General features: G+C 33.1%; 1 long non-coding RNA gene across 1 annotated transcript; it reads right to left on the reverse strand.

Annotated features, from left to right (window-relative positions):
* Positions 1-3023: 3023 nt before the first annotated feature.
* LOC149493233 (uncharacterized) lies at positions 3024-5568 on the reverse strand. The gene is made up of 2 exons (XR_016322868.1): positions 5020-5568; positions 3024-3303 (listed from the first exon to the last, which is right to left on the reverse strand). It is a non-coding gene; the product is annotated as an uncharacterized LOC149493233 (long non-coding RNA).
* Positions 5569-7253: the final 1685 nt, after the last annotated feature.

Raw genomic sequence — 7253 nt, forward strand, 5'->3', positions numbered from 1 at the left:
AAAAGAAAGGAAAAAAAAAGTAAGGCGGTTTCTAGCAAACTCTAGGCCATTCCGGTTCGATTCAAACCGGTTTGGTCCGATTTAGTGGTTTGGTCTCATTTCGCTTGATTTTCAAGTTTTTCCCTCGGTTCTCGGATTATTTGGGTGGTTCTCGACAAATTAAACTGATTTTCGGGCCTGATTCAATTTATTTTAACCGTTTAATTCGGTTTCGTAATATTTTCTCCATTTACTCAATAATTATAAAATTATTTATAGTAACAATATTTGATTTTAGGATAATGATTTTATATATATTCATAATAGATTAAATTACGGGGTTTCGTATTATTCTCAAAAATTTTAACCGTTTACGATTCAAAATTTCTTTTCGATATTTTATTTGGGCTTGGGCCTGACTCGTAAAATTTTGGGCTCGAATTGAGATTGTTTGGTATATATATAGCCCATTAGTTGAAAATCGAGATTTTTGATTTATTAAAAATTCGAAAGTTTTCGAAAATAAAAATTCGGGGTGTCTCAATCTCCCCCCCTTTAAGACAATTCGTCCTCGAATTGAAATTTAGCAGGAGAGAGTAAGAATGAATACATAGGGAATTCAAAGTCATAAGATATTACTTCCATCACTAAGGAGATAGCTCAAGAGTGGATAATATGAACCGAGGAAAGAAAAAGAGTCAGGTATTCTAATTGTAATTCTATCGCCAATCATCCTATTTAGTATCTCCTAGCTAAAGCTTACAAGAACTTGAGTTCATTACCAAAATCTCCAATTACTGTTTTCAGACAGCTACTGAAATCTTTAGAAAATCTTTCTTTAAATAAAACTTTTACAATAAAACCGAATTTATCAAGAAGATGCATAATATATGTCATCTATGTTTCTTAAAATTATATAATTTCTTTTGAAAATTTAAATTTTCACTAAGCATTCCTTTATGAAAACCGAACATATAGTTTACAATTACAAAACGGCTGAAATTTAATTTACTTATAATAATAAGATTTAATTCGTTTAATTTACATATATTATTACCAAAACCTTTCTTTAATCAAAAGTTCAGAAACCATTACTTTAATCCATAATTTTAAAAAAATCGTCTTGTAACTTTCATTGTCTATTAATATCACAAGGCGACTTGGGCTCACTCTCTTGGTTCTACCTATATATGTCTTGTTTTCCCTATAATATTCTTATTATAGATAGGTGCAATTATTAGATAGCTCCTGATCTAATGACCTCACTGTACTACTAGTTATCATGCCTCTACAAAGATTTTTATTTTTATTTTTATTTTTATAATTTTAATGCTTTTAATTTAACTATCAATTTCGCTTTAACTCAATCTCTCAAGTTACTCTAAAAACTTATCAATAAGATTGATTTTCGTAATAACACCTTTTACTAATTTACATTCCAACTATGTTGCTTATCAGTCCACTATGAAGATGTTAGAGTACTCTTATTACTTATTTTGTCTACTTGTTCCCCTTTATACTACTTATCATTGTAAATCATAAGTCATTTACCATCAGCATTTCAACCTAACATTATTATTTATCCTAAATTCCTAAATTAGCTTACATCAATATTATACCGACTAATTCTTACTAAAATTATATTTGATTGATTATTCATTCAAATTCAATTTAATTAACTAGTAATTATTAAGTTTATAATTTATACCGAATATAAGGAAATTGGTCTTCAATAAATTTTTCTTATATTCCGACCAAATACTACCTTACCATCCCAATATCACATCAAATCGATCTCATCAACTCCTTAGAGTCTGATTTACATATACTATGAACTACTTTTACTCTTTTGCCCATATCCTCCTAGACTACAATTTCAAACCATAATGCTAACATTTTAATTAGTCTCATTTAACTAAGTATTAGGTACCATATGTGGAACTATTAACTTAAAATTAACATCTATCTATTACTCACTTATATCTATTCCTCACTTACAACTTGTTATATGAATCATTTCTATACCCTTAAATCATTCCAGTCCTTTTCTAATGTTACTTCTCCCATTTATTACATTAAACAGTCCTACACTCTAACTTTGGTTGCAATCTAGCTTCTAAACTAGAATTGTCTCCTCAAACCTTTCCAATGTTATGTTCTTACTTAGCTACTAACTGTCTACTTACTTAATATCATCATCACCACTTGTCTTATTCTTCTTTTCCAAATCTTCTTTAGAATTTTTTTTTATTTTTTTATTTATTTTTTTTTATTATTATTATTTTATTATTATTTTTTTCTATATATAAATAATCAATTTTAAGTTATTTATCATAACACAATTTTGAATTCAAAATTAAAATGGGTTTTAAATTTAAATATCGAATATCAAGTAAATAAAATTATAAAAAGATTATCCTTTGAATAAATTCTAAAGAAATTCAGTAGCCGTGCTGAATACTAAAATACCGATTCCTAATCACCCAAAGTTCATCAATGCGCCGTACAAATGAAAAACCTATTTACTCTCTACACTATCCTATTCACTGACAGGAATAGAGCTCACATGAAAAGTAGTGTACTGGGTGATCAGGCCAATCCACTACCATCAGGTATTACTCTATTCCCTAGCCTAAGGGTCGATACCAACTCTAGCCCTTATAGGTATTGCGATGGATTATCTTATTGTCTACTTTCACTTCGAACCTCTAATTACTTCCTCCGTAATCATAGATCTACGCAATAAGTGTGGATTTTCCCACCTCATAGGGTCTAGTGCGTCCACCATCCCTAGGGAGGAAAATCACAAGGTTTCTTTCCCTATGTTGGTTATGGCCGATCCCAACATAAAGAAATTTCCTATACTCCGCAGTTGTGTCCTAAAACCCTAACCTAAGCTCTGATACCAACTTTGTCACGACCCGATTCCCTGGGCCGGACCGGCACTAGGGCCCAGGTAAGCTTAAGGCCCCCGAGGCCCGTAGTCAACCTGAAACACTAGAATCCAATATCTCGATATAAATTTCAACATTCAGCCCATATGATTATGAACAATAAACCTCAATATTTTATTATTTCTCGGCCCAAGTTTATCTCCTATAGCATTCTAAAGTTCGGGCCCAATTTACAATACATCACATTCTAATATGGACTTACAGGATTAATTTGTCTATGTTAATACACAACTAAATATATGTAAATTTTTACAACTGCGGAGTCACTAACTGTTTGGTATACATGGCTTTTTTATACACATAATTACATAGTAAAATAATTATGGCACTATAAAAATTTCTCTATTGCCCTGCGCCGAAGACACATAGCCTAAATCGGATTAAAGAAAAACTTACTTCCTGAAAATTCAAATAAGACATGTGAGTTTTCTAAGGAGTAATAATTATTGCACAACACACGCAGTCACACAAATATGTAAACATTTCAATCTAGTCATTCGACTAGTTATATGCTCACGCAGCCAGTCACACAAATGGCACATACCAGCACTCACACGTAATGTCACCTTCAAGTAATCAAGCAAGTGGTAATTAGTCAGTGGCACCACCTGAAACCCCAACGAGCCGTCCTCACACATGGCTCGCCCTCTCGTACATGTGCACCAGGGAGCCGATCCCCCATACGGCCAACTGGTCTAATCCTCACTGACCAGTCCTCTCATTGTTTTTCTACTCTCTCGTTTCTTTTCCATATCAACAGGAGGCAACCCGGTGGTCTCCATCCAATCTAGATCATCAAGTGCTCACAACAGGAGGCCACCCTGCGGGCTACAATCAAATCTAGATTATCAGGTGCGCAACAACAAGTAGCCATCCTGTAAATCCCCATATAATCTATATCATCAGGTGCACAAGGGGGCGCCGATCTCCCATTTTCCCGGCCGACGGTCAAGTATCATATCGTATTCAGGATCCATATCACAGACCGTCCTCACAAACCCATGGTTCACTTCATCCCAATTCCACACAAACAAAGCACAGCATTTTCACAACACAATTAATCAAACATTGCAATCAAATGCAGACATATTGATCAGTTGGACATCGTAATGCAATGCACAATTGGACATTCATTCTCAAATGCAATTAAATAGCTAAATAATTACCATTAACAATAAACAACAACAATAAAATCAATGATAGGAATAAACAGTAACAATGAAAATAATTAAATACTTAAATAATTAAATGAATAATAAGGAAAATAAATAAATAATTAGAGCACTCTGTTTATTATGCATTAGGTTATAGAATTAATCTAAATAAACTTTTTAATTATGTTATTAATTAAAACTAGTTCAAGTTCTAACGAAATTTCGGCAGCACCTCCCCTATAATTTGGACTATCCACCTGTTTAGATAACACAGTATTATTATATATTTATCAATCAGTACACACAGCTCATCCATCGGGCAATCAATCAATTTAAGACCCCATCCTCCTCCCAAAACCACGATATCAACGCTCAACCATTAGTTCACAACAATTATGTTTCAATGATAATGACAATCATTATTTACATCATATAATTATAACTAGCTAGTATAGCTAATTACCAAACAAATGAAAGCTTTAATACATATATAATCAAATAAAACTTATATCAGTAAGTTAATTTCAATTACTTTCATTTCTTCGTTCTTGCTTAAAGCTAATACGTCACATTTTTTTTTTTTTTATACCTTGGTTAAATTTTATACTAGCCAATAAGAACAAATGCTTCAATTAATTATAATTCAATTAATTTTTATCCAATTAATTATATATATAATTATAATTAATTATAAGTAGCTCGACTCGCCCTTATATATATACTAATATATATATATATATATCAATTCTTATAACTAGTTTATCTAAATGTTCTCAATTATTCAAATTAGTTGTTGTTCATCAAAATAGGTCATTCTCAACCTAGCTCGTATATGATATATGAATCAATTCATTCAAATTTTCAATTTAATTGACTAATGATCACTAAGTTTAGAATTTATACCAAAATAGGAAATTGGTCTTAGAGCATACCAATTGAAATTCAAGCGACGATTCCACGATCCTTGCGAAGAGAGGAACATTCTGTCCCTGGTGCCTCGCCGGACTGCCGCCGCCGCCGCCGTCCACGGTGGCCGGAAAAGTTGGGGCCACCCAGAATTGACCCTTCTTCACGCCACCCTACTCAAATTTCATCGAGGAGTCCGTTTTTGATGTCGGTTGTGCGAGGTTGGCCCTCCATTTGGCTGAATTAGTCCGACAGTAGCTTGGTGCCGCCATTAATGGTGATTTCGCCATTTCAAGCTTTGTAGCCGGAATTAATGGAGGAGAAACACTCACAAGGTGGAGGTGACTCGATCGACGCCTGCCTTTCGTGTTGACGTCGCCGGAATTGCTCGATCTCGTCGGAGATCGAAGAAGGAGAACTGTCGATGGAGACAGTCCCGCTTCGCGTCACTGGAGACTCTGCCAGTGTGGAAGGAGGTCGGAAAACGGACCAGGAGCTCTAGCGGAGACGATCGCCATCTCGCTCTCGTCGAGCGGTGGCCGGAAACGGAGGGAGAGGGTGGAGGGAGGCTGTCGCGCGCCTGAAGAAGGAGAGGAGAAAGAAAAGAAAGGAAAAAAAAAAGTAAGGCGGTTTCTAGCAAACTCTAGAAAATTCCGGTTCGATTCAAACCGGTTTGGTCCGATTTAGTGGTTTGGTCTCATTTCGCTTGATTTTCAAGTTTTTCCCTCGGTTCTCGGATTATTTGGGTGGTTCTCGACAAATTAAACTGATTTTCGGGCCTGATTCAATTTATTTTAACCGTTTAATTCGGTTTCGTAATATTTTCTCCATTTACTCAATAATTATAAAATTATTTATAGTAACAATATTTGATTTTAGGATAATGATTTTATATATATTCATAATAGATTAAATTACGGGGTTTCGTATTATTCTCAAAAATTTTAACCGTTTACGATTCAAAATTTCTTTTCGATATTTTATTTGGGCTTGGGCCTGACTCGTAAAATTTTGGGCTCGAATTGAGATTGTTTGGTATATATATAGCCCATTAGTTGAAAATCGAGATTTTTGATTTATTAAAAATTCGAAAGTTTTCGAAAATAAAAATTCGGGGTGTCTCAATTACATTCTTACATATTAAAATACATTGATGAAACCATTACCCATAAGCCCATTAAAGGAAGATCACATATGAGATTGTTCCTTTAAAATCAACATTAAGACAAGTTAGTTTTAAAATAATTAAAATGTTTCAAGTGCTTTATAATGCACATTATTACAGTAAATTTATATAGCTTCATTTGCATTAGTATGCTCAAAGTAGATATTAGTGATCAGTCTCTATTATACATCATACAAAATCCAATAAGATTATTCATAAGGCAATGTCATAGTAGCTCACCTTTCAAAGCTGCAGAAAGAGCTCAGCACTCTATAGGACTCTCTCTCTCTCCTGCTTCTCCTATCCTTTTTCCTATAATAGTATAAAAAACAACTGTCGCTAAGCATAAGGCTTAGTGGTGCACTATATAAATTACATAATATAAATGATACTTCACTATTAGGTATTTAAAATGTTTAAATGTGAAAAACAATCTCAATATTAGCTTTTTCAAGTCAATGCTTATCATTTGCTTACTGAAAATATATCAGTTAGATAGAGACGATAAATAAGTTTATCAGTTAAATCATATTTATTTGCTCACTGAAAACAAATCAATTCAATGGAGATATTATAACATATCAATAAATCATTAATCAGTAGTTTTGTCTCCACAGCTTATATAGACTCAATCTGAAGGGCCATTAATGCCTTATGAGCTCATCAAGACAAAGCTATCTCAACCTCAATCTATGATATAAATATCAACAGAAGAGGGACAATCTCAACCTCATCTAGGAGGGAATAATATTACTTGCCATATCTTTCATTACCACATTCATATCAATCACAATATCAATTTCAACAAATGAAGTGATATCGGCAGGGCAATAACCATGTCATAATATCAACTTCAACAAATGAAGTGATAACCATGTCATACATTTATAAATTAATTATAAATTAATTATAAACCATAATGAGCAACATATCAATTAGCTCAAACACTTCTATTTTCATTCTTTCAAGACCACCCCTCATATTACAAGAGTCAATGGTCAACATCCTCCATTTTCCATTCAAACGAGTACTTTAAAATTCGTTTAAAACCATTGTAAAAAATTTAATATTAAATCTTTATTATTTTGCATAAAA

Source organism: Jatropha curcas, chromosome 10 (assembly GCF_041381405.1).
Source record: "Jatropha curcas cultivar XTBG-Jc1 chromosome 10, XTBG_Jcur_1.0, whole genome shotgun sequence".
Classification (NCBI taxonomy): Eukaryota; Viridiplantae; Streptophyta; class Magnoliopsida; order Malpighiales; family Euphorbiaceae; genus Jatropha; species Jatropha curcas.